General features: G+C 38.5%; 1 long non-coding RNA gene across 1 annotated transcript; it reads left to right on the forward strand.

Moving 5' to 3' along the window:
- The first annotated feature begins 395 nt into the window (after window positions 1–395).
- Window positions 396–26103, forward strand: LOC134429574 (uncharacterized). Its single transcript, XR_010030613.1, has 3 exons — window positions 396–621; window positions 22497–22695; window positions 25992–26103. It is a non-coding gene; the product is annotated as an uncharacterized LOC134429574 (long non-coding RNA).
- Window positions 26104–27152: the final 1049 nt, after the last annotated feature.

A 27152-nucleotide genomic window follows, 5' to 3' on the forward strand; every position in this document is an offset into this window, starting at 1 on the left:
AGGTGAGGACCAGAGGTGGCTCAAGCTACTCATAATTTCCTGACTTCTGTAGAGTAATATTGTGTAGTTTTGGTGTGTAAACACATTGCCCTGAGCCAAGAGCTTAAAACCTGATCGTGTCTCATTGTGTTTCTGCCCTGCTTTCCTTCACCCCTCTCTCAGGCCACGTGTACAAAGTGCGCAGATCGCAGCATGCCGCGTATCGGGTGTCTCTGACAGCTGGCGACACACTTGCAATGCATGCATAGCACCGATATTTTCAAATGCAAGAGAGAGCCCAAAGACTTCAAAGGTTTCATAAGCTTTGCTCATAAATTCTGTTTTACTCCAGGTGGTGTTTCCATGTGCTTAAAAGTCTGAAAAAAGTAATCCTTGTTTTCAAAGTGAATAGATGATCAACGCTGAAGAGCAGACACTGCGCTGACCACATACCAGTGCTTTTTGAAGTACTGAAGAGCATTCTGGGGGCTACTGCTTTTTCTTTTTTTTGCCTCAAAACATAAACCATAGTTTCTGTTTTAATTTTATATACAATTTGTTGTGCTATTTATGAAGATTTTTTTAATCGGAAAATCTCTCTGAGAAGAGTTAACTGGAATGAAAGCAAGTAAACCTGACATGGTAAATTCTGGAAACTATATACTTCCCATTCCTCTTTTTATTGAAAGCAATGCCTGTTCTTTCTTGTATTTCACTATTGTATAGTAATGGGTTTTTTCATATTGCAAGTTATTTTTCAGTATTTTCAACCATTGTTTTATGTATCTTTTAAAAATAACATTGTTTCAGTTATTTATATGATGATTTCTCTGATGGCAGTAAATGGAAATCCCAGCTGAGTTTCTGTCTTCGTTATGCTAATTACTAGACAAAGTAAAATCAGATGATTTTATCTTGCAGTGTACTATCTACTTTAACTATTTCATATACTCCCTCTAAAAGCGTTTACAACTTACTGAACAAATTATACCTTGATTTGGGGGAGTTGTTGCAACATAGAAATAACATATTCTTTTCCCTAAGTATTCAATATTTAATATTTCCTATAAATTCAAAAGTCTTTTGCTTTAACTGTAGCTATCTGAAGTTCAAACTGTTGAAAACTAAAATTTAGATTAAGTGAGATAGAAGGTTTTGGATAATAATCAGGTGTTTAGTTTTGTTATTCAATCTGGGCATGACAGGTATATGCATTTATTGATGTAATACTGCTGACTAGAGGAGTCAATGCATACAGAAAGACCACTGGAAGCAGCAGTTGCGCTGTCAACAGATTAAAATAAAGGAACAATTTTTTGTATGTTTCTATTAATTGACTAATAATAATTTTGCTTAGAAGGATTTTAATTACACTTAGTGTCCTTATTATGCACTTACACAGACTAAATGTTCATGATTTGGCAGTAAAATATGGTTAAAGACAAAAGAAAATGGGAGAATAGCAGAAAAGGCATTCAAAAGGAGTGGTAAGTAACCTAGAGTAAAGACATGACGCTTGTGTAATTCTCATAGTAAAATTTTGAATGTGATGTACGACTAACTAGATTTTCACTACAGAATTTCTGGGATGTTTGTTGAGGTTTTTTTGTACAAAATAATATCAGCCAATATATATACTCAGAGGTGATCTTGATTTTAGTCAAGTATGCTACACCCAAAAGCTAAAGTTACGTGTCCAAAATCAGCTCTATTGCTCTATAGAACACCTTCTGCTTTGGGCAAGAAAATATTTGACTACACCTAGGTAACACAGTCAATTATCAGGCTGGCAAGCCTTGCATCCTGGTGCTTGTCTTTTACTGAAAGCAGTAGTATTTCCGCAGATGGTGTTCCTTGAAAGAGTTGTTTTAATAATTTGTTTCAGAAAAAAAGGCAAAAATCAATTAAAAAAACCACACACTGAGTGAAATATATTTCTATTTATTCCATGGTTTTGATTGAACTCTGAGACAGAAGAACAACATATATTAAGAAATAATACTAATGAATGGATATAAATCAGTATGAGAGAGAACAATTCTTGTGACTGATCTAAGGCAGAAGACCCATTTTGCAGCTAGGGATGGGGGACAGAGATCCTATTAAAAAGCCCAGATTGTGACTGGGATGCCACAGAGAGAGACATTTCCATCAGACAAGAAAATGAATCTTGTAGGCAGTTGCAAACCATGCACAGTCTGGATGATCCAGCAGAGAATAACCCTTCCCAGAACTCTTGAGAGCAGGGCAGCATAACCCGAGCAGACTGCCCTTCTCCAAGCAAATAGAAAGTGCTTTGTTAATTATAAGTAGGAGTCGAGTGCACCAGTGCTGCTGCAGCTGCAACAGCCGCCTTATCTTGGAAAGAAAAGTCAGGATCGGCAGAGGGTAAATGGGAGAAATTTGAGCCTTATTTTTGAAGGTGAGACTAGGCAAAGGTGAAGAGGGCGTGTTTGCCTTATCTCCCAGAAGTGTGAAATCTGGAGTGCAGCACTTGTGAATCGTAGTCGATACTAAGAAGTGGAAGCCTGTAGGCACAGCAGGGTCGCAGGCTTTGGCAGACATCTGTAGGCAGAAAAGACCTTCGGTTTTTCTGTATGAGATGTTAGCATTGGGCAGAGCTGGTCATAAGCTGCTCATGTCAAAAAGTTATTGCCAAAAACTTCCCTAAGGATACCTTAAGGAGTATTTTCATCCACAAGTAAACATTTACAAGCAGATTGCACCTCCAGAATGAATTTCAGTGGTGGCAAACATGCTGTCTTCAGCACTGCATATCAATGCAATAAACTGCTTAATGCATATATTAACCTGCAAAGAAAAACCAACCAAGTAAACCTGGCTGGACATAGATGAAATATGGAGTTTGATTAAATTATTTGAGAAGTCCTAAAGATATTATCGTAGAATGACTAGAAGACTGTTACCCAGCTCCAACTTGACAATGAAAGAGTCAAGCTGCAATTTTATCTGCATTTTGAAAGGAAAAAGACAGAGATTCATAAGGTGGTACATTAAAATACAGGCAAGTAAATACATGAAGCAGGGACAAGCAAATGAGTCCAAGCTGGTAGCAGGGAAATTGCTGGGCTCCTAAAGCAAAACAGGTATGGATTTGTTAAGACAGGCTGCAAAAATAATCTGCTGCTGCTGTTCAGCAGTCTGTCTAGAAAATTAAAGGAAGATTTTCAGTCCACCCACCAGCTGGTTTTTAAAAGGAAGACGGCAAGGGAATCTCTTGTGAAGCTTGATATAGGTACTCCTCCATAAGGATGAATAGCAGTTCCACCTTGCTGCACCACTTGAAAGCAAGAACAGGGATGGAGTGATCTACTGTGTCACCTGAATTGCAAACTGATTGTCAGCAGCTCAAGGGTACATCAAATTAACCTCTGCCTACTCCAGATTAGAAAACTGTGGGTAAGTGAGATTTGATCAGCCCCTCTTCTTCTGCATCTGGATTCTTCTGTTCTTTGCATCCTGTCAGCACAGTCTGGGTTATATCAGGGCCAGGACCTTCTTTTCCATTTTCTCTTCTTTTCTTCATTTCAAACCTGTCAGTCACTCTTCACACCTGTTGGGGAGGCTGTTCCTTGGGGATTGAAGCACCAGGAGTGACACCCTGGTCTCCTTGTGGAGCCAGCAGTACAGGCAGGGGGGCAGCTGCAGTCAGCCTGCAGTCCCCATCACCAGCCATGACCCTTTTCTGGGACACAGGGACAGCCTCAACCCACAGGATCAGGATTGTGGCCCAGATAAATGGTCCATGGCCAGGCAATAAACAGATCCAGATCAAGGCAATAAACCCTTTTTTGGCTACAAGGTCCGCTTTTCCCTAGTCCTCTGCTTGCCAACTTATTTGGGCAGGTGGTTCTTTGAGTTTCCAGTGCTACATGAATAACAATGCTTTCTGCTGAAATTATAATGTGTATTTACAGCTTAGATTGCTGATAACTCTTTGAGGAAATTCTGGCTGCAAATTAAGCACATTCTGGTTTGCCACAGGCTACACTTTATTGGACATGAATTTAAGTAGCTTGCAGAGGTGTACAACTGAGCTGTACAAATGTTGAATACCCTGACTGTCAATCTTACAGATTACTGGGATTGTCAAAATAAGAAGCAAACTATTAATGATTTGTAAACTTAAACTCTGAATCATATTTAGGGTTGCCAAGTTAAAGAAAAGAACATGTGAAACCAGCATTTTCTGTACTTCAAATTCATTCAACCTTTGGATTCATAAGCCAAATATGATCATATTCTTTGAAACTGATGTCAGAAATGCAGGTGAATCACAGAAAGATGAAGCAAACCACTAAAGTGATTACATGGGTAAATGGAGCAAACCACTAGATTTAGCTCTTGGAGCATCCCATTTCCTTGTGAAAATGATACTGTCCATAACTACTGTAGAAAATTATGTTTGAAAAAGCCGTACTACCATAAGAATTAGTCAATTAGTCATGATTATTTTTTCTTTTTACATCAGAAGGATGCAGATTGTGCAGGAATAGTGCTTTATTTGAATACGAGGAAGGAGGGAGATAAGGGCTTTGATTCAAGTATTTTGAATGAGGAAATCTCAGGCATCGAGCACAGAATGGAGCAGCCTTAACAGCGAGATAACTACTCTTGAATGCAGCAGCAGTGGAATTATTGCCACCTGACAAAGCTGGTGTTGATGCTTCAAGGCAGCATCTGTATACTCAGGCAGCATTTCAAAGCAACTCAAATACCATCAGCTAATATATCCACCAGGATGTGAAATTCTGAATTATGTTTATGTTGTCGGCTAGCATGGCTTTGTTAGGGAAAGGAAGTTATAAGTAATTGCCTCCCAAAGGGGTTTTCCTATAAACCCCTGGGGTTTGCTATAAACTCCTTTTCTGTGAGCCCCTTGGGAGCACATTTTATTCTGAATTTCACATGGAGGACTGGAACTTCAACTATGAAAGAACAGATTTCTTTCATTTGCTCTTTCTTTAAAGCATCATAACTGATTCTGTATGAAGAAAAGTCTAGGCAAAATTGGATTTAGAGTCTTATACACCCTATGTAATTTAAATGATTTTGAAAACCCTGCTTATTTTAAAATTTATTTGTTAATGTGTATCAGAAAGCTTCATAAAATGAACAGACCTTAAAATAACAGCTTTGGGGAATATCTCAGTAACTTGTGTTTTGCACAGCAGGAGATATCTGTTGAGACAGAGGGAACAACTTTGCTGTGGTGACAGCCTGCACAGCAGTGGAAGGTCACATTCCTGCATCCACTCTCTTCCACCGTAGATATACATGAATGTTTGTGGAAGATTGACACCTGTCTGCAGGCTGAGAATAGGTACCAATTTCCAACTTTCAATGGTTTTTAAAACAGGCTTTCCTCCAGATAACTAGGCTGCTACACTTACTATGCCATGGAAGAATTTTTACCATTTCAGTTTATGAATGCAGTTGGAAATACTGGATTACTTGGAATTTCAGTGCTGTGCATGATGAGAGATTAGAGGTATAGGTGGTAGATGATGCAGTTCTTTATTGTGTTAAAGATGACTTCCATGCAATGTCTTTTGCACTATAAAAATACTAATGGATGCAGATAAAAACATGATTAGCAATTACAAATAACATTTCCAAAATCAAATAAAACCCTCATCTATTAAATCAATAAGCAGTGACTTGAATTATCTGATTCTGAGGATTAATTCTGTAAGCCAGCTTACTGTTCTGATCTGTAGAGAAAAAGGAAACTCAAATGCTGTATTAAGATATGTTCCTCCCTGAGCAATAAACTTGAGTGCGTCAGAAAATCAAGTTTGACCTGAGGTTTTTAAAGCTTTTAATCTGTTAGGTTACACTGCTGGCAAAAAAACCCTATTTAATTTAGGAAGCAATTCTACATGTTCCAATAATTCTTTAATTGAAATATAAGTGAGTACAAAATGTGAATTTATTTCAGTAGCAGGAAAATAACCAAAAACCTTCTTGACATATGAATAGGAACGACCTTTTTCAGTAAAGATATTTCCTTTAAATTACGGGATAACATTTGCAATTATGATAAGAGTTTGGCCAGATGTTTGTTTTGAAAAGGGCTATTTGTTCTTAAACTGAGACGTGAGACCAGCTCTGTGTTAGAAAATATCCTCTGAGTGAATGAGGTGAGCTATTGCAGCGGACAGAGAGCAGATGCACTGCAGATGAAATCATTGCCCTGCAGAAAAACTAAGGAATGTTATGTGATAGGTAACACATTGTCCTGGGACTTGTAGAGTGTGAGGGGGCTCTTGCATTACTTGCACCTTTTCAGGGTTTGTCCACTCTGGATGTAGACACTGATGAATAGTTTCCTACTAGAAAGATTTAGATGCAAAAAAGTTGATGTGACTGAATATCTAACTTTGTTCAAGCCTTTATATTACTGAAAGCAAACATGTAAATATGCATTTATGTATTCCAAAGTAAATTTGCATATTGTTTTGGTTATGTTTAAAGGAAAAATAAAATGCAAATATAATGCAAATTCTACATTTTTTCCAAATGCCTAGAGAGTCCTTAGCAGTGAAGTATTGTATTCTAGCTGTGACCTCTGCTCAGTGAAATCTGTTTCCTGTTGTCTTTCTGCCACTGTGATGGCTCTTCTACATGTTGCCAAGGCTTTGTGTTCAATCAAGATATCAGAGTATTGAAAACTCTCTTGATATTTTCTGTTCAAAAAACAACTGTAGGGAAATCAATAATAGGTTGATTAGCCTTCTCTGGAGATGTACCTTTTTAGTGTCTATTGATTTCTTCTTCTAGCTGCAGCACAAAAAATTAAAATGACAGAAACAATATGCCTAATTTGTTGATTCTCACTTAAGCAGCATACAAAAATGGGAATTAATATTCCTCTGGTTCAAGAGGGATGATTAAATTTTAGAATTACCCTTTGTACCTGTCCTAAAGCCTTTCACTTTCATTTTGCTGTGTATTCATTTTATCTCTGGGCAATATGGGGGTGGAAATATCATTCCTCTTAAAAACTTTTTTCATACAGTCCATTATTTCAGCTTTATCTTGCTGATCAGGTCTGCACTTGGATGGTTGTTGTGTAAAGACACTCTATGTTTCTCCTATGATATTGTCATCACATTAAAAGTGAAGCAAACCAAACCCCAAAAGGGAAACTCAGACAAAAAGAGGTGCCTTGCATTTCTATGAGGTCTTTACTTAGTCCACCAAGTAACTTCTTCCCCTGTAGCAGCTGAAAGATATTTTTGTGGCTTGTGTGGTTCTCTGTAGGACCCTAAGAAATAGCAACCTAGTCCAGAGAAGAGCTTTTCCTGCAGTCAGTCACTCACGCTGACAATCCCAGCTCCTGGCTGTAGGGGACGCCTATAAGAAATTGTGTTTTTCTGTCCTCTCCTGGGAAGGTCCTTGTGGACAAGAGCTGCTGACTGAGCAGTGGCTGCCAGGGAGGAGGGGATGTGAGGCCCTTGCTTGGCTTACCCTCCTGTGTGTCCTTCCAGCATCTTTCAGGTCTCTCCAGCAGCAGGCAGACCTGTGGGAATGCTTGGCTGAGGAGCACCATACAGGGAGTGTGGGAAGGAAAATGGGAAGACTCCAACCCTGCTGAGCTGTCTTTAGTGGCTCACTGTAATAATTTCTGTTGTATGTTGTTGTACTAATATATTTGTTTTCCCCTTTTCATCCCTGCCTGAAGCACTCTCAACATGCTGCTTTTCCACCAAATTATTGGTTTTCCAATGGTTTTGCTTATATGAAGTCCTTCCTGGGCTCATCCAGGTTCACTTCAGAGAAAGGGCATTGGTATGCTATAACTGCTGTCAAACGCTTCCTGAACAAGTGGCAACATCTTATTTCTCAATGCTGTGTTATTTTTAAACTTCTCTTTTTCTCTGTTTATGGTGAAAAATACATTTGTGTCTTTTCCTAAACTAGTTTAGGGCTTCTGGCTGAAGTCAACCCTCTCCAGATTCATTCCAGCATAAGCAACATCAAAGTCAGACCTCACTGCTCATTTGCTGTGTGATTGTTATACTTCTGTTCATTATTTTCTCTTCCTCACCTTTTTTTCTTTATATTATTACTTGTAACCAACAGTAGATTCAAGTTCTTTGAAGCAAAAAGCATTTCCTTAGATGAATTTGTACAGTCTCTAGCACAAATTTAGGCTGTCTTATGATCTCTGTTAATGCCTACAGTACTATGTAATATGATGTAAAAACAATAAAAATACAATAAAAAAGTAGAATACAACTGGTAGTGAATACAAGTGACTGCCCTAGAGGGGGAAAGTTTTCATTAAATTTCTGAACCAGGTGTTGGGGAGTCTTGTTTTGATCTTCCTCCTCTCACCTAGGTAAGGATATATATTCATCTTTAAAACAGGGACAGCAGACCTTGTTCATAGGCAGCCAGGGAGGCTCCAGTTTTACCTGTCACACCTACCTCATCTCATCCCTTCTGGCACTGTTTCAGTGTCATCCACCCTCTATGTCTGCTCAGTATATATGTGTGTGTGTATATATATGCCCAGAAAACATTCCTGAACTATTGTTTGCCCTCTTCTCTTGGAGCATTTAAGGTAAAAGCTTGCCCAAATTACCTAATAAAAAAACAAACAGTAGGAAGGTGGAGAAATATAGATCATAGACTCAGTTATCTTGCTTATTGATACTGACTGAAATGAGTTGAGGGAAATTCTGCAGTAGATCAGGTTGGGATTTGATAGCAGGGGTTGTAATTTCTCTTGCACTGCTCAGAGGTTTAATTGGAGCTATGGGCTTTGATTTGTCCCATGAAGAGTTTCAAAACTTTTCAAAAATTATTATTCTATTCTGCCTTCCTCAGCCTGAGTTTAGCTTAGTTCTTTCTCAGCCTTATTCCTCCTTACAGTTTTTTTGTTGTTGTTATTTGGGTAATTTTGTTCTTTTTTAAAGCAAATAGAAAGCTGGGTATAGACTTTTCATAAAACAAGTGAAACTGATGTGGTTTTTTTTTCCTCCCAGAAAATTTCTACCTATGCTAAAGCAGATTTTCGTCAAAACCAGAATATTAACCTGTTTATGTTTTTTCAAAGACTTTTCATTTCTAGGGATAAAAGATCATGTCACACCTGGCATGTCAAACAAGCCATGTCATTCTGTTTCAAAAGGATTAAATGTTTTCTTCTTTTGCCCATGCCTGTAGCTTGTAGTGAGCATGGCAGTCTGTGCATAGACCCACTCTGTAAACAGCGACCTTCAAGATGCATCGTCCATGTGCACTTTCATCATTTGCTCTCCTTCCTCTCTTCCAGGGTCTCTTTAATCTCTTGGGGTTGTGTAAGTGAGCAGGCAGAATGCCAAATACCTGTGCTCAGTGTGGGAGCAGGCAGGGTATGTGTACATCCATCCTAAAGCTGTTGCTAACTGAGAAATGTTTGATCTTGAATATCTATGGCAATGTGCTCAAGGATGGCACATCTGGAAGAATTTCAGCTACCTTTTTTCTCTTGAATCACACCACACAAATTTTACTCCTCAAAGTATGCACCAGCCATACATTTTGAATTTTAGCTATGTTTTGAATTTCAGCTATATTTTATCTTTTTCAGCAGACACACAGATGCAACACAATAGAACGAGAAGGATTTCAGACATGCCAAACAACCACAAAACCATAATCTTCCCACTTATGGAGACATTTCTCAGGCATTGAGAATAATTATAGATGAAATTAGTTCAAGTATTAACCAAGAGCCATTTAACCCTGGAATGTGCTTCATCTTCAGCTGCTGGAAGAACCAGTGGTATTCCATCCCTTGTAGTTTCAGATTACCATATTCCTAAAATTAGAACTATAAAAATCAAACCGTAACCAGAGAACCATGCAAGCTAGTAAAAGCAGTTTTTAATTGAAAGGGCACTTTGGAATCCCTGTGCTGAAAAGAACTGAAATCATTTATGTATGTCTTGGACGAGAGGGAAGGAGGAACTATTTCCAAGAAGAGCAGACTGTTCTTCCATTAATAAAATAAAATAAAATCAAAACTACTGTTTCACATCTAGAATTTACAAGCTGGCAGCAGCCTGCTATGAGCCATATAGACAGTAATGAAAATAACTGGTCACGTTCTTTAATGCTGTACAGCCACTTTCTGCTATAAAACAGAGGCCCCCCTGACCGAGTAAGTGGCAAATCAATGGGGAGGATTGCTTCATTTTGTGTGCTCTAGAGACCATCTAGTAACATTCTTACTCCCCTCTCCTGGTGGTTGGTACATCAAACCAAAAGAAAAGGGCTGAAGGACAGGAATTCTCTGATAGGGTTTATTTGAAGAGTTTTCCAGTTTCTGTAACCTACAAGAAACTTCTTGTTAAAGGGGGCAGGACTGAGCAACCAGCAGCTGTGGCAGTCACAAGTACAGGTGATGGGCAGGTTTCATCTTCAGGGTCTATCCTAGTACTGATTTAGAAGCACTGAAAAATAGCAGAGGGTTTCTCCCTGGTTACTCTTACAGACATATTCCTAAGAAGCTGAGCTTAATACCTCTCCAAAATGAAGGCAGTTTGAATAAGACTCCTTCAACAATTGTTAGAGAAAAATTCAGAATTTACTTCGACTGAGAATTAACAATTTGAACCTTAATATGATATAACTGGGCTCTATAATCACTGTTTTTCTTTTTGATTTTTTTTTCAAAGTTGGTTTTAGCCTGCTTGCTGATCATGAATCATAACTTTGTTCCAAGAGGAAGAGAAGATCCCACACTTTTTTGCTTTTCAGAGACTTTTTCAGTGACTTTCAGACTAAGAGCCCTCAGGACTTACTGAATCTCATAAATACAGTCTCACTTTGAAGTCTAGACTAGAGGAGTTAACTGTAAGCCCAAGTGAAATGCTCACTTTTTTTTTTATTTTCCTTGAATATGAAACTTTATTCTATATCTAGGGATCCTACTACTTTATTGGAGAATTGAAGCAAGCACTGCTGTAATTAATTCTTTCAAAGAAGCAGCAGAGAGCTAGGCCATATGTGACTTCTGCCATCTCAGAAAGATCTAGCAGAGAATTAAGCCTCTAAGCCAAAGCTTAAATATGTCACCTGTAAAGTGGGCATTCTTAGGAGGAAAAAAGAGAATCTTGACCTTGGGGTTTAGAGACCTGGGACACTGGAAATAAATTATGATCAAAATTTTGCACAAATTTCTAAGCAGAACTGACCACCAAAAAGATCTTTGATATTTACAGAAACAAAAATTGACAGATGAATGAGGAAATGGGGGAAAACCAAGATATTCGGAGAAAATATATTCTACTTCTCTTAGGATTTTAACCTGGCCCACACACTAATTAAAATCTCTACTGTGGCTTAAATTCAAAACACTGTAGAACATGAAACTGTACTGAATATGATTTTCAAGTGTACCTTTGAGAGGTAGTGATTTCTAGGCAGGAGAAAATGTCATTCCTTATTCTACAATGAAAGTGGACCTGTAAATATTTTCTCTAGAAAGAACTGTCTATCAGTAACTGTGTACTCCTGGAGGAGTTTGGGATAGGTTGGTTATCTATATTTGACATTGGATTAGTTACAAATAAACGAGGCAGAGACACACTGGGGATAAACAATGCTTTGATACTTGAACTTCTAAATGGCAGAAAGCAAGCCAGAAATTTAAGATCTGCTAGGACTGGGGAGAAAGAGGGATTGAATATAAAAGACAGAGGCATTTGATGGTGAAACAGTATCTAGGAAGTGAGATAGGAAATGGAGATTGTTTCCTTGCCCAGAAATATGAGAACTAAACCATTTTCTGGCAGCAAAAAGAGCCAGAGTACAGAGCAGAAACTGGATGGGCTTCAAGAGCTTGAATGAATAGCGGGAGGGATAATAGCAGAAGATTGCAGGGTATGCAGCATGTGCAGAAAGCATTCCGAGGCACAGGGGACAGGGAGAGGCTCTGAGAAGGGAGCAGAGATGCAGGCAGACATTTATGTTATTTCAGATACTGTATGAAGGCAGGGAATAATACAGAAGGAATTATTTCATAGATCCTGGATGGGCTGTCCAAAGAAAGAATGAAGAAAACAAAAATACCGCAAAATGGTGGAAAAGATGGAAGTGGGAGGGAGGGGGAGCATGAGGGCCAGGAAATGTGGGAGGTATTTAAAAATAAGTGAAGGAGTGGGAGAGGCAAATAAGGACAGTAAGAAGAGAGGGAAGGAGAAATTTTACTATAATCTGTAAGTATGAATCCACTGCAAAAAAAGATTTATCTAAAATAACCCAAAACAAATATAGTATCAATATACAATACTATATACAGTTCTTTACATCTTTAATCAGATAGTCCCTAAACTCTTTGCAAAGCTAGAATAAATAGGATTTGAATTCTCTGCATAATGTGTCTTAGAAAGGTGGTCAATAAATTCCCTATTTAAACAATATTCCCCATGTATTAAGTCAAATCCCAGTTTATGGATTTTGTGAGGTACAATATTTTGTTGCAATATCTGTGCAGAGAGACTCCACTCTGAGAAAATGAACTACATCTCTTTGTGGCCTGTGGTAAATTTCAAAGTTATGCTACAATTTATTACTATATTTTAAAATTATATAATGAAGCAAAAGGAATCAAACACAATCTCTCAGCTGATGGACCCCACAGGCGACGAAATGCGTCACACGGCTCCCATGTCTCCAGTGGTATGAATTATTTCAGCCTGCTGGAGAAGAAGAAAAGAGTAGGGAAAGAGCAGTAAAACTAAAGAGTGAAACCCAGGCATCTTTGCTGGCCCCAACCCAAGCAGACTTTATGGGCCTGGTGCATAGAGGGTTGTGTTGTGCTCTCTGGCCTGTCGTGCATGTGGTCAGACCAGACAGTCTCTACCAACATATTCAGTAGAAGATAACATGGAAGATGAAAAGCTATCAGTGAGAACTAGGATACAAGAAAGAGAGTAACAAAGATGAAAACTGATACTAGTACTTATTTGTTAAAAAACAGATTCTCATTAATATATTTAAAGTAACTTTCATTATTCCCTTTACAAATGGGAAAACTATGCTTAGTATTTCAATATGTTATACATTACTGGCTAATATCATATCCAGTGGTATCAGGGACATTCTTCAGCAAGTTACAGAAGCCCAAGGTGTCCCTTGATTACCATCAGGGTAACTTTTGATAGCTTGATTTTTTCCTAGTCTTTAATGGTGACATCTCCAGCCATAAGTTTGTTGGCCCGTTTATATATGGATACATCCATTGAGGATTAAAGAATTATTAACATATTTTCTTGAACAAATTATATTTGTTCTTGGCATCTGTTTGAATACTGGCTGGGATGGTTTCCTGGTTGGCTTTGGAACACAAACTGCTTGGGCAGATAGGGGGTAGATTTCTCATGACTGTTTTGTCCTCAGAATGCCTCACAAAGCAAGAATTTCCAAACCATCAGACATAAATCTCTCTCTCTTCCTTTACCAGCAATGTTAATACGTTTTGAAATAATAGAGGTTCAAAAGTTCACTAGGAAAAAATTGGTTTCATTACTCATGGAAAAAGCTTTTATTTGTATGTAGCTGTAATTTAACATCATGTTAACGTCAGCAGAGTACATGACACAGTAAATGTTCATGTGTCTTTACTAAAACTCAGCTAATTCTAATCTAATTAGTAAAACACGTTGATGATTTTTTCAGCCTTCTGCATCACGTTCTTGCTGGTTTGCTCAGGCTTCTCCAGGCCATTTTTGTTTGAATTGGGATGCTGGTAGTTTTCCTTGAAATACAGATGTCCTGAGTGACTGCATTAGCTGACTGTGACAGCAAAGATTCTCAGGTTCTTGGCAGCATAATTTCAGAAAATGCACCTGGAAATTTTCATGGTCTTATAATCAAATAAAGAAGAGTTTAAATAGGTTATTTTTAATAAGGTTTGGGACTCGCTGCTGGAGTTTAGGTTTCTGATTTTAAAGTTGAGAGGGAGAATAATAACCTGCTAAAGTAAGAGAAAGATCTGGCATATATATTTGTAAAAATCATATTAGATTTCCCGACTAAAATGAAAATTCTGAGCAGGCTTCCTTCCCAAAGGGACTCTGTCCCTTGCAAGAGCCTTCTGCTAAGCTGTGATTTTGCTCCCTGACTGGAAATAATCCTTCCCTTGTTTTTATACTCAGGCCTGGATTCTTTCTGTGTCTGCTGTGCTGTTCCACTCTCTGCTTCTTTTCTTGTCACAAGAGGCCAGCAGTTGTGACATTTAGGGGAAAACAGCTCTTGTATAGAGTATATTGCTCCATTTCTCTACCTCCGGTCCTGCTGCTCGCTACAGTGTGGCAGTGCATGGTGCCAGGCTCCCTTACAGATGTAGCACATCCACTTCAAACCTCTTGCTGCAGCTGCAGGGAACAGAAACATCTCCTGAGACAGCAGGATAGGCTTTGCTACCCTTGGAGTGGTCTGGCTGTGGCTGGGACAGCCTTGCCATGGCTGTGCCTGAAATGCACAGCCAGAGTTCCAGGCGTGCTGGGAGTGTGCTCACCATGAAGAGGGAGGTTTTGAGAGGGTGGCAGGGGTCTACTTCTTCCTGAAAATGCTAAAAAGGGGATGGGGCGAACAGGGGAAGGACACTGTACTTAGCTAGAAGGAGGTTGGGTATTTTCCTTGCCTTCACCTCATCATTTCCTTCCTCGCAGCGCGATGCTCGGCAGCCCTCCTGCTGCTGCAGCCTTCCCGACACCTCTCTCCGTCTCCCCGCTGTTTTGCCTCCGGTGCTGCGGCTTCCCTGCTCGGCACCAGCATCAAGGGCCGGGGAGAAGCCTTTGGGAAAGCAGCGGGGCCTCCAGGGCGTTTGCTGGCAGCGATCCCCCCGCGGGCTGTGCCAGCCTCCAGCTGGCAGCTGGGCGCTCCCGGGAGCTTTGGTGAGAGTGCCAAAATACAGATGCTGCACAGCCACCGGGCTGGAAATTTCCCACAGGAGCTGACCACACTGCTGCTCTTTTACCCGACTAGGCAAGCCTGCCCAGGATGTCTAAATTAGTCCCTTTTGGAAACTTTGCATTTTCCCCAATATAGAGAAATCTAGATTATAGCCAGCAGCCAAAAAAAATTACCAATCTTTGTATGAGTACAGTGCTCAAACCAACTTCTGTATTAATCCACTAGGAAAAGACATTAATCTATAACAAGAGCTCTCAATGTTTTTAAGCTTTCTCTATGCCCCTAAAATGCTAAAACACCCTGTTTGTCCTTTTGCCTTGTGTTCAGGGCTATGGATGGGGTGAATGATGTCTGAAGTTTTCTCCCAGAGCCTGAAAAAGCAGTGGAGAACCCAGTTAAGTGCAGAAGGAGCAGTGATGGGCAGTGGACAAGATAGGATGATGAAGCTGATAGGCTACAGGAACTAAAGCTGGGAGAGACCAGTATGAACTGGTCTGGTATGTATGGTTGGAGCTATCACCCTAAGAGACAGTTTGAGTCCAAGATAAAGTGTGTCAGTGTGAATTGTGAGGCACTGTAATTAATGTCAGGCTGAAAGGGTCAGAATAATTTATAAGACTGAGAAGATACAGGGTTGAGAAGCATACTATTAATTAATGTTGAGATGGTAGGCATGCAGGATTGAGGATAAGGCATCCAGATTTAGCCACTTGGAACTGAGGGAAAAAAATGAGTCTTTTGTGTGACCAAACAGGTCTGTGCGAGTGTATGTAATTTATGTGAGTTATAGGCTCTTTGTCACATTGCAAAACATTGCCTATTTTGAAATGCTAATGACATCTTGCATCACTGGGCCAAATTCTACTTCAGATACACTGGTGTGCTGACAAACTCACCAGGACTGCTCAGACAAGACAGTGAAATGAAAGCAATTGACTTTTTAATTTTCAGAGTCTTATTGCATAGCAATCAGCAATTGAAAGCATGTTGAAAACATCTACATTGCAGTTATTAAATCAGACTTTTTTTCTAAGCGAGAGAAAACTCACGAAAAATCAAATGTCTGCCTGAAATCACTTATATCCATTCTCACTGATGAAGAACTACAGACACCCATAAAAATACTGCAGAATGATATTGATAAAGGGGAACTATTTCATTGAGAACCATAGAGTGCAAAATCAAATCCAAAGGAGATTTAGGCTCTGTTTAGTAGAGGTAAATCAGAAGGATGTTTGAATCCCTTCTACATGAATGCAAATGGAAAGGGGCACTGTACAAGGCTGAAAAGAGATGCATGCACGCTTTCCCCAGCAGTGCCTGCTGTCTCTAGGACCCATCTTGCAAAGGCTGTTGCAGAAAGAGGAAATGCAGTGGTGCTGCATGGATTGGGCAATGGCCACTGGCTGCTGCTCCCAAAGCCATCAGCAGAGATCTGTCTAGGACCTGTCTTCTAGGGCAGCATATGGTTTGCTAAACGGTTTTGCAACTGGGGGATGGCACACATCCAGGTGGCTTTCAGTCCCTGCCAGAATTTTAAAGAGATGTTAACAATGTTTACACTTTTCAGTTTTGACAGTCTCTGAAAATTACCTATTTAAACCTTCTCTCCCTCCCTGACAACACAAAATCCAGCTCCTCTTTCAGATGCAAAGTGCCCCAGCGCTTTCTGAGTTCTCATTGCAGGACTCAGGAGAGAAATCCGGTGATTTCTCAGGAAGGAAATCCACCACTGCCCCTCTGCCCCACCACTGGAGCCTTGGTCCGTGCTGCAGCTCTGAGTGCCCTGTGCCCATGCCACCCACAACCAAGAGGTGGGAACATTTCAGCAAATTCAGTGCCTCAAAGCTGTTTGGGGGAGTAGCAGTGGGATTATAATAGCTGTTTTTTTTCTATTGTTCAGCCTTTCATTTGGAAAAAAAAAAGGGTGATTGTTTTTAGGAGATCTATTAATAAAACAGGTGGAAATGAGAATTTTTCTTGCTTGTCCAATGTGTTAGTCTGGATAGTCAGCTATCTCCAAAGATAAGGAATTCCTCTTCATTACTAGATCAGGCATTTTCCTCTCACCCTTTTCCAAATATACATAACTCTACTGTCAAAATTATGAAGACTGATTTGTACAATGTTACCACCAGAGTGATAAAAGCCATGGAAAGTAACTCTCTCACTAAGTTTGGAAAAGGAAGATAATGAGGCTTCTGGGAGATGCTGTTGGTGGAACACTGCAGCACACCAGGAGATGTTAAAATTAAATGTAAGGACCAGCCCTTTTTGCAAGGTTAAGGACAGACACCATAGCCAGAATGTTTCGTTTATAAATGGACATCTGGCAAACATTGATCTACAATAGTATTTAGTGTGTAATGGAAAGTACAGGTTGTTACATGAGCAATCAATAGTTTTTTAGATTATTGATCCCTACAGTGGCTATTGACTGGTTTTTAGCAGATAGCAGTCTAGTTTTTCATTTAGCTTAGCTTAAAATAATTGGATTGCAAGTTGTGTGCCTTTATATGTGGAAAGGGATTCAATATGCAAATATTCTCTCATCATTGACAGCATATAAAAAATACTCACTTTTAAGTGTTCTTCTTCCCTGTTGTGTAGTAGGACTACTCAAATATAATTTTAATAAGATGAAAAATTAATTTGGCTTCAGAAGAGTGCAGAGGCCACCATCTCCCTTTTGCTGTGTGACTAGAACATTTTGATCAAAAAAATTCTATTAATAAAGTCAACTGTTAGAACGAACACATAAGGGATCTAACTGATTTCTCTAGACATGTCACGTTATCGCTCACTTCTCATCCCAACTGATACAATTGTTTGCTTTCTTCTGCAGAGAAAATATGCTGTTGCCTACTGCTTGGGGACTTTACAGAAGTCTCACCAAGTACTCTTGAGTGTACAGGATTTTATGAACTGTAAAAATAAGCTGATAATATTTTTTGCTCAGTTAAAACAAGCTCTGTGTGGGGAAGGACTGGCATACAAGAAATGTCAGTAAACTACGAGCCAGGTCATGCCTTGAGGTGTTAGTTCTTGTGATGGCTATTTATATTTCAGTGCAGACTGGAGTCTTTCTTTTGACCAAGGCATAATATTCCCACTACAGGCAATTGCCAGCTAATGCTCCAGCCACCCTGTAAATAAGTTAATCCTATGTTTGCATTTGGTTCCTCCTGCAGGAGCTAGAAACAGAACTGAGGCGTTTATAGTACAGACTCGATGCTCATCTCTGCTGACTTTCAGAGTAAATAAAGAGTCAAATGTATGCATAGAGCAATGCTATTTATGTTATCTAGACAAGCTGAGAATGCATCATTTTGCTGTACTGCATTTTCTCAGATCCAAGAAAGCAAACCACAAATCTTTCTGCTGTTATCTAGCAAGTAACTCTATACTGCTACTAAATCAACAACAGCAGGGAATGGAACTATTTTTCAGGTGTCATATATATCCCAGTGCTCTGTCTGTCCTGAAGGTCATGTGTCAAATAATTCTGGGAACAGATTTTTATCTAGTCTAAAAACATTAATCACCTACAATTCAACTTCTAAGCCAAGCAAACAAAACTCAGTCTAACAGAAGTGTAACAAATTGAAAGTTTTCCATATAAATTTAAATAAAAACTGTCCTAGAAAATAATGTAATTTGACCACTGCAGAATCAAAGAAATAGGCCGATGAGTATTCTGAGATTTCAGTCTTGACATTGTTGTAAAATATATTTGTGTAGTACACAAATATATTTTGTGTATTACACAAATATATTTTGGGGCTATTCTCTGGTTCTAGTGCATACCTTTGTATTTAAGAATTAGGGATTAATATTTCATGTTCTGGTAGGACTACATGGGATATTTGTTTATAATTAAAGATTTCCCCCTTGTTTTGGAGTGAAAAAACTGCAGAAGCCTTCAGTTTCTTATCTTAGTGTTACATAAAGGTGAATTTGACCTACAATGTGAAATCTGAAACTGAATCAAAACTACATAAAACAATCTAAAGTTAGGATTGTTTTTGGTCAGGATCTAGAGTCAGACCTTTCTTAAATGCATTTTGATTGCAGATGAAGGGCTGCAAACCACCCCTTCCTCTCAGTGATTATTTAGGTTAAGAGAAAGTGTGGGGTTTGATTTGATCTGGGCCCATGTTTAATAACTGCTATCAAAACCAAAGATTTTTTGGGAAAATTGCCAAACTTTTTTGAGTTTTATTGACATCAAACCATCAAACAAAACAGGAAAAAAGAGCTTTGTCATACAGGCAGCATTTTAGTGTTTAGGACACTGAAAGTACTTTAACTTGATGTCTCTTGCTGCTTCATTAGTCTTGCCTTGATTGTAAGATAAAGGTTTGTGCAAGTGGCTGTAGGACCTAAAAGGCTGTTAATTGTTTGAAATGTCAACTGAATCAGCTTTCTTTCAGAGTGTGGTCTATTTTAGCATTATAAATTCATTTTGGATGGGAGCTCCTCTATTAGAGAAGTGGTTTGGTTTTTTTCAGTCTGTGCCTATGAAGAAAAACCCCAGCATTTTAAGCATTTAAATGACTTCTGGGCAGTAGCTATTTATCTCACAAGACAGTATTTCAGAACATCTTTATTTTCTTTGAGAAACTCTGCAAAAATACAGTATAATGTCATTTATTGCTGGTTGTGCATGCAGAGCAATATTGTTCTGTTGCCTGGTAACCAGTGAGAAGGAGGCGCTTTGGAAACACTGATAGAAAAAGAGAAAGAGAAAGCTCAACTGTACACACTTGAGTAGAAGACTTTTAACTGGTATTTGTTCCAGGTAGATTTGAAGAGGAGTTTGGGTCAAGGTTCTCATAAGGTTTCGTAAATTTTTTTGACATCAAAAAGCCCAGCAGGACATTTTCTTGCACTGGAATTTAATGGCCAGGCTTATTTTTTCAAGCCATGTTTACAGTTTGTGTACTTCAGAAAGAGAAGTGTTCCTTTTTCCTTCACATGCATTCTTGAATACTTTTTGAAGGTGTGTTCTGCTTAGAATAGCACATTGATAGTGTTCTAACAAAACAAACATGCAGAACTGTTTTGAACTGATATGTTATGAACTGTGAATCATCATGGACATATTTGCAAAGCCAGAGTGCTCTGACAGTTTCTGAATTAGGGAGCTCCTAGGCATCATAATACAAACGACTAACAGACAGTAGATTTGCTGAGTCCAACAAATAATCACAAAACACACCCAGAAAATATCTTCACTGGAGTTCACTCTGGCCATTGCTTCCTGTTTAACAAGCAATAGAAAGTCAGCATAAAATCGAGGCAGAAGAGATGAGCTCACAGGAGCCAGTTTAACCTTTGGCCAAGCTCAGACAAAGTGCTGGTGAGGGTTTCAAGAGTGTGGGTTATTGTGCTGTTCTTTGATGCCTCCCTGGCTTCCTGCCTCTGACCAGTGCCAGGGCAGACGGTCTCTGCGTGGCCCTTCCTCGCCGCAGGGAGAGCAGGAAGTGCTGCAGGGCCCTTCACTGCTGCAAGATTTACAACAGAGGTTTGGGAAGTGAAAAGGGCTGGGTAGCCCAAGTGTGATTGGAGATAGCCTTCAAATTTCAAGGTGTTCATTTGAATAGAACTGAATGTAAATTTTTTTTTTTTTTTCTGGCGGCTAGTTAAACTCAGAAGCGTTGTAAACCTCGTTGGCTTTACCTGTGGAGTAGTGCTTTACTTGTGCTTTACTTCATGTGAACATCAGAATTCTGAGAAAGAGGAGGTGCACACTCTGGATGTTGATCACTTCACTGATTACCAGCTACTGGAAAAATTAAGGTCAGAGGTTAACTCCTCCATTATAACCTTCTGTGGCATTCTGCTGGAGGCAGAGAGCTCATGGACAGTATGATGAAAGCATGAAGAAGATACCCTTCATATTGTTGTGTTAGTTTTTCACATTTCCTTTTCTAGAACAATTTGAAGATCATAAAAATACAAGTAGACAAGCAGTAGAAAATTCTAATTAGGATCTCACCAATTATTATTTCCTGTTTACTTATATGGGTATTGCATACATATCAGAACCAAGAAGAAATTTAGCTCTAATAGAAAGGCTTGGAATTTTTTCTAAAATTAATCTAAGTTGTTTGACAGATATCTGGAGGAAACTACAAGATAAACCCTCTTGTTGTGACTCTGTGATCATACTCCTTTAAAAAAAAATTATTTTCTCCTAGCAGAGTGGTTCACTGAGATCTCAAAGCCTTGCTCTCAGTATGTCCCAGTAGAAACCATTTACAGACCCCTCCCCATTTGGGAGAGGTCTGAAAGTGCCACACAGAGCTGACCTTTCCTGTGAAACATCATAAAAGGTGTATTCTCTTACTTCTCCATGCTTTGTACCTCCAAGAAAGAACCTGTAAGTGATGACAAAATCTCATATTTTGTGAATTGCTGTTAATGACACTACTTAAGAAATGTCATGAGGGCACACAGCCATTCAGTCTCTACAGAGGAAGAATAAAAACAAAGTCTGAGTTATGTCTTACATCATTAAAAAATGGACCTGCTGGATTATAGGGCAAAAAGCAGCATTCAGCTTCCATGCTGCAATACTAGTTTATGACTAGAGAGGCAACATAGTGCCAAAGTATCTTGGTGTCATTTTTCCTTCAAAAGTTCTAGCAAGTTTGTGGTCTGCTCATTTTCCCTGCTTTACAAAGTACACTGCTGCAGGCGTTTGCCAGAGAGCAAATGAGGGGTGACAGAGACTTAGCCATGCTCTGTGGGCCAGGTTTGGGGTCACACTCAGACCCCAGTGTGATCTATCCTTGCAGTCTCAACAGATGAAAACACTGCATGGAAACACATCAACTAGAAAACAAATCAAATTAGAAACACCTTATATTTACTGGAAGTAATTGTGTACCTTTTACATGGAGTTGGATTAAAATTTGAGACATTAATTATTCACTGAATATAAAATTGCATATTTCAAATAATCTGGAAGGCAATTATTATCACATAAAATATTTGTATAATAATAGTAATTGCATATGATCTTGCAAAGGGTTCAATCATTTAAAGTGTTGAATAGTGCGTGTCCATTGAACAAAATATTTCAGGACAGGTTTAGCTTTACACAAGTAAGCAGTCCAATTGACCTCACTAAGGCCACTCATCTACTTAAATGTCAATATGTATCTAAGTGCTTTCCTGGATTAGGGCCAGAACGTTTTGTCTTTTGTAAGACAAGGTCCTGAGAAGACCTGTTGCAAATGGCTGTAGTCTGCAGAGGCCTGGAAAGGAGAAGCAAAATAAAAAAGGGCAGTATCACATGATAACTTAGCTGTTCATTTATTTAAGGGATGTACTTTATCATTAATGATTGGCATTATTGCAGACAGCATTATTGCTATTTAAAGGCAGTAATAGTAAGAAGAAATATGATCAGGTATTTGAAACATGGAATAGGCCTGAAAAGCAAAGGGACTGTGACAGAGATAGTGACTACCTTATCAGTGACTCAGAGTTATGGGGTTCTCTGGAAATAATTTTGCATCATTATTTCCATCAATAGTAGTGGACTAACTTGTGCATTACTGATTCTGCAGTTCCAGCAGTGGAGCTTCAAAACCAGCTTGCCTGTGGAAGGAGTACCCTCCCTCTGGATTCTCATCTCCCTGGAGAGTCTGAAATTCATGAACTGCTGTCCATGAAGGTCCATTGTAGAGGATTGCTCTCAACCCCATTAAAAAATTAAAAAATCTAAATATCAGTGATTGTCTCTTCCTTGATGAAAGTGAATATAAGGTAAGCCCAAGCATGTCACTGTGAATGAAATAGAATTCCCTCAGGGTAGCTAATGTAGCTGTGGTTTTGCAGGTCATACTCTCAGTTGGTGTGGCCAACCTAACTTCATGCTCACATAAATAATTGAGAGTGTGGCAAATTTCTCAACTACTGCCTTTGTACAAGAAAAAATAAAATGTGCTGTATGTAATTCTTCTTATTTTCAAAGCAAAATACAGATATTCAGATTATCTTGGTAGTTTTAATTAAATTGCTGCTTACAAGATGTAAAATATGTAATGTCAAGCTGCTGCCCAGCACTTTTTGCCTCTCTGGGGATAACTGTCTTGTTTGTGTAATAATAGCTTTTTGCCAGTGTGAGAACCAAGAAATGAGTATACCAGCTATGCCTGACTATATGTACTTCCACACACAACTAGCATGACTCTTTATACTCAGGAGAGCCGAGGGGAGCCTTTAGCTAATTATAGTCTGCATTTGAAAGGAAAGCAGCTCTGTATGTAGAGTGGAATGCTTTAATACTTGGTGGATTTGTAATGGTCAAACTGTTGTTTCAAAATGTACAACCAAGATGGATGCTTTGCTTTGCCTGTCAGGTATTTCAAGAAAATTTGTGCTAGGGAACTGAAAGGTCAGTCTTCAGCTACAAGGAAAAGGAAGAATTACTATGGAGTATATCTGTATATCTTACACTAGCGCTATCTAAATTTAAAAATATACTAGACAATTTCAGGGAAACTAGTTCACATATAGTGAAACAATTGTAATGCCTTAGGGTAAAGATTTTTCTTCCACTGAATAAATTTCAGACTCCCACTGGATTTATAAGTCATTCACATATCAAAAATCTTAAGTTGATTTCAAAACTCAGAAATTCAAATAAAGTACCTATTTAAAGTACCTACTGTTTTTCTGGCCAATTTTTCTATTTTCCTTGGACAACTCATGTTTACATTTACAACCAGTATTTGTGAGGTGGTTTCCATACTTGGTACTGGGGAACAGTGCAGTACATTGTTCTTTAGCTTCATCTGCTCCTTTCACATAGCTTGTCTCACTGGAAACATCCATTTCATCTGCTTCACGTAACTTCACCTATATTTTTTTCCCAAGAGCCCAGCTTTGTATTTTATTGGGAAAAGCAAGAATACTCAGAACGTGAAAAGAAAGAAAATAGTTGTGAACGTGTGTGTGTGTGTGTGTGTGTGTGTGTGTGTGTGTGTGTGTGTGTGTGTGTGTGTGTGTCTGTGCGCACATAGTCATAATCCAGAAATCCTGCTGATAAACAACATGAAACAAAGCATTATTAATAATTCAAGAGGCTAGGCAGCAGGAAAAAAAAGTCAAAGAAATTGTTTTTTTTCTCCCAGACAAACAAAATTTAAGGAATTTAGGTGGTGCCTCTTCAGTCAGAAGAAATTACTGAAATCAGCAGAATTGAGAGTTCTGAGATAACTGGTGAGAAAAAGAGCTGGACATAGTTTTGAGGAGTTGGGTTAAACACACCTGCACTTCTAAATGCCCAGGGAACCTTTGTGAGGCTTTAAAAGATAGGAAGTAACTTATTACTTAAGTAATAGACAGTGTCTATTAATTCAATGTCTGAATTTCACTGCCTATCTTATGTAAAAATGCTGTACTTAACAAAGATTAATCAAGATAATTTTCCTTTCTTTGACACCATCACCCTTCGCACCCTTATTATAGTGCCTTTTGGTTGAGACTTCAAATAAGATTTAAGTGCATGATGTGCCTTAAAATAATTTAAACAAATGAAAAAATAAAGATGTAGAAATCAGTGGGTATACACTGGTGAATCCTTTTGGCATACACAGTGCCCTCTTCACTGCTCTTTATCCTAAATTCTTTCTAGCTACACACATAGGATGCAGAAAACACTTTTCTAGTGAAAGATGACCAAGTGCTCAGGAAGATGGCCAGAAATTTTGGAAGTCCTGATTTCTAAATTTCCCAGAGAATGTCATTGTGGTCTTTTGGGAGGAGATGCAAGATCACACAGTTTGTGTTCCAAACTGGATAGCTACGTGCCAGCTCTGAACTGGATCCATACATTTATATGGTGTCAACACCAGCAAGCAGCAAGCCATGTTGGCTGGGGCTTTTAGGCTTTTCTGTAACACAGTACAAATATTATTAATTAAAAAAATATTAAAACCAGTAATTTGATCTCATTCTTCATCAGCAGTTGAATTAATGTCTTGTTTCTTGCTTAGGAAGAACTTAGGAACTTCAGGGGAAAAAAGAAAGAATTTTAAATAGAGCAAAAAAGCAGCATCTCTTTCCACAGAAAGTGAGTTTATTAAGTACTGAAATGAGCAATGTCAAATAGTCAAGCATGCATTTAGGCCTCAGTTGCTTCTGCTGGACAAAACACATATGGAACATATCAGTGTTGGCAATGTAATCTGCAAGAGAAAATCCCTTCTTCAACTTGTTGCTTCCTTGTTGCATCTGAATGTGAGGAGCTCTTGCATTCATAATCATTCCATGTGATCAGTCAAGTTTCCTTCCCCTCTACAGTTATAACCCTTGGCAGCTAAGTTATTTGAATTTTAATATTACATTTAAAGACTTTCTTTGCAATAATATATTTTTTGTCCATCTTATCAATCTTATTTAATTTCCTTCTGTCTTCTGTCTTTAAATTTGTTTTTCAATTCTAATGGCTAACAGATCTTATTCTCTTTCTGCTACCATGGTTCCTTGGCTTTATCTCCCTCTCTAATTTTGACTTTCTCTTTCACTCAGTGTTCACTCTTTTCTTTTTTCCTGTGTCTATATTAGTGCTATGGAATATGATAATAGTAATCCTGAAACTTACTATAAGTAAAGGTTAATGTTTTTACCATTATGTCCTATTGTCCTTCTCTGCTGTCCCTTTTCATAAATTATCTTCATTCATGCTCTTCTCCTACTATTTTCCTAACTTTTCTGGAGTTTCTCCTGTCCTTGAGCAGTGACTTAGGAATGCTCAGAGGATTGAAGTTCATTGCAACTTCTTATCTTAGATGGAGGAGGAAAAAGCAATTTGTACAATGAATTCAGGAAAAATGTATAGATCCCTACAGAAAGGGGAACTCGGATGAGGAAAGGAAGGATGGAAAGGCTTTTTCTGTACAAAAAGGAGTTAGAGGAGTGCCAGCTGCAGCAACTTTGTTTTCACAGCCTCCTGATACATGAAGTCAAAATGTGAGAGAACCAGAAAATCTTCAAATACTGCTTAGTTTTACTGTTATCCCAACAGAGATTCTCACTCCTGGTGACTCTTCTTCCAGGAGTAGGTTGCCATAGCAAAGAAGAGAACAGAAGCTGGGAATTTCCTTCTGGTTTTTGGCAGAAGAAAAGTGGTACTTTCCCTTAACTTCAGCTGCTGTTTACTCAGAAAGTGAGTATATTTAACTGTATTAAGGCTGTATATTAACAGAGAGGTCTTGCACATAAATATATTTTTCTGAAAATTCAGGGAGTATAGGAAAAGTTACATTAGTGATCAGGACCCTGAATTTCATGTCTGGTTTATGCAAAATATAGATGTTTCAAAGAAATTAGGAAGTCTATTACCTGTCTACTGACTCTTGTCAGTTTGTGAGAGTTGTACAATAGATATTTTGTTAAGGTCTTCTGACCTGAAGTTTCAACCATAAACCTATTTCTAGTAAAAAAGGTTTGAATATGCATGTTAAACCATCTATAAATACTGGAATTTTTTTAGCATTTTTAGAACTAAAAATAAAGAAAACAAATATGACTGTTGACTTATGCTTCCGTATTCAGAAGTTGGAATACTGGATAAAAAATTAAATGGTGGAATTGACTTCTGTTAAGAACTGTGCTGGTTAGTGCAACATACCCAAATCTACCATCTGTAAGGGACAGGAACTGATGTTAATTGCTAATTTGAGAAACAGAAAAATTAATGGGATTGAGGAACTCCATTACAAGCTTTAGGACAGGATACAATCTCACTGGCTGTTGTCTTGCAGTCTACCAGTATCCATGTCAAACAGCATGAAAACTAGGTTCCCCATGTGTTACCAGACCTTTTAAAAACCTGCTTCAAATAATTTGTGTTGTGTGATTTTTCTCACATGACTGAAAAGAAATGCATTTATGTCTTAGAGTATAACAAGTTTAATCAACTCCTCTTTCAACTATACTAAGAATAATATGTGATTTCTTGTAATTCAGAAAACTTGCTAGGCTAAAGGAAATTATGTGAATTTTGACTGCCATTCAATAAAAGCACTTAATTCCCCTTTTATACATGTATATTCCTCTTTCTGTGGTATTGTGTTGCAATATTTCTAACAAGAGAAGCTGACACCAGCACACAGTTAATTGTTTATCAGCAGAAGTGTGTATGTGTTAACTCTCCCATTAAACCCTCAAAGGTGAAGACATAACACACTGCAACTCCTACTTAGCACATGTAGATC

Source organism: Melospiza melodia, chromosome 1, assembly GCF_035770615.1.
Source record: "Melospiza melodia melodia isolate bMelMel2 chromosome 1, bMelMel2.pri, whole genome shotgun sequence".
NCBI lineage: Eukaryota > Metazoa > Chordata > Aves > Passeriformes > Passerellidae > Melospiza > Melospiza melodia.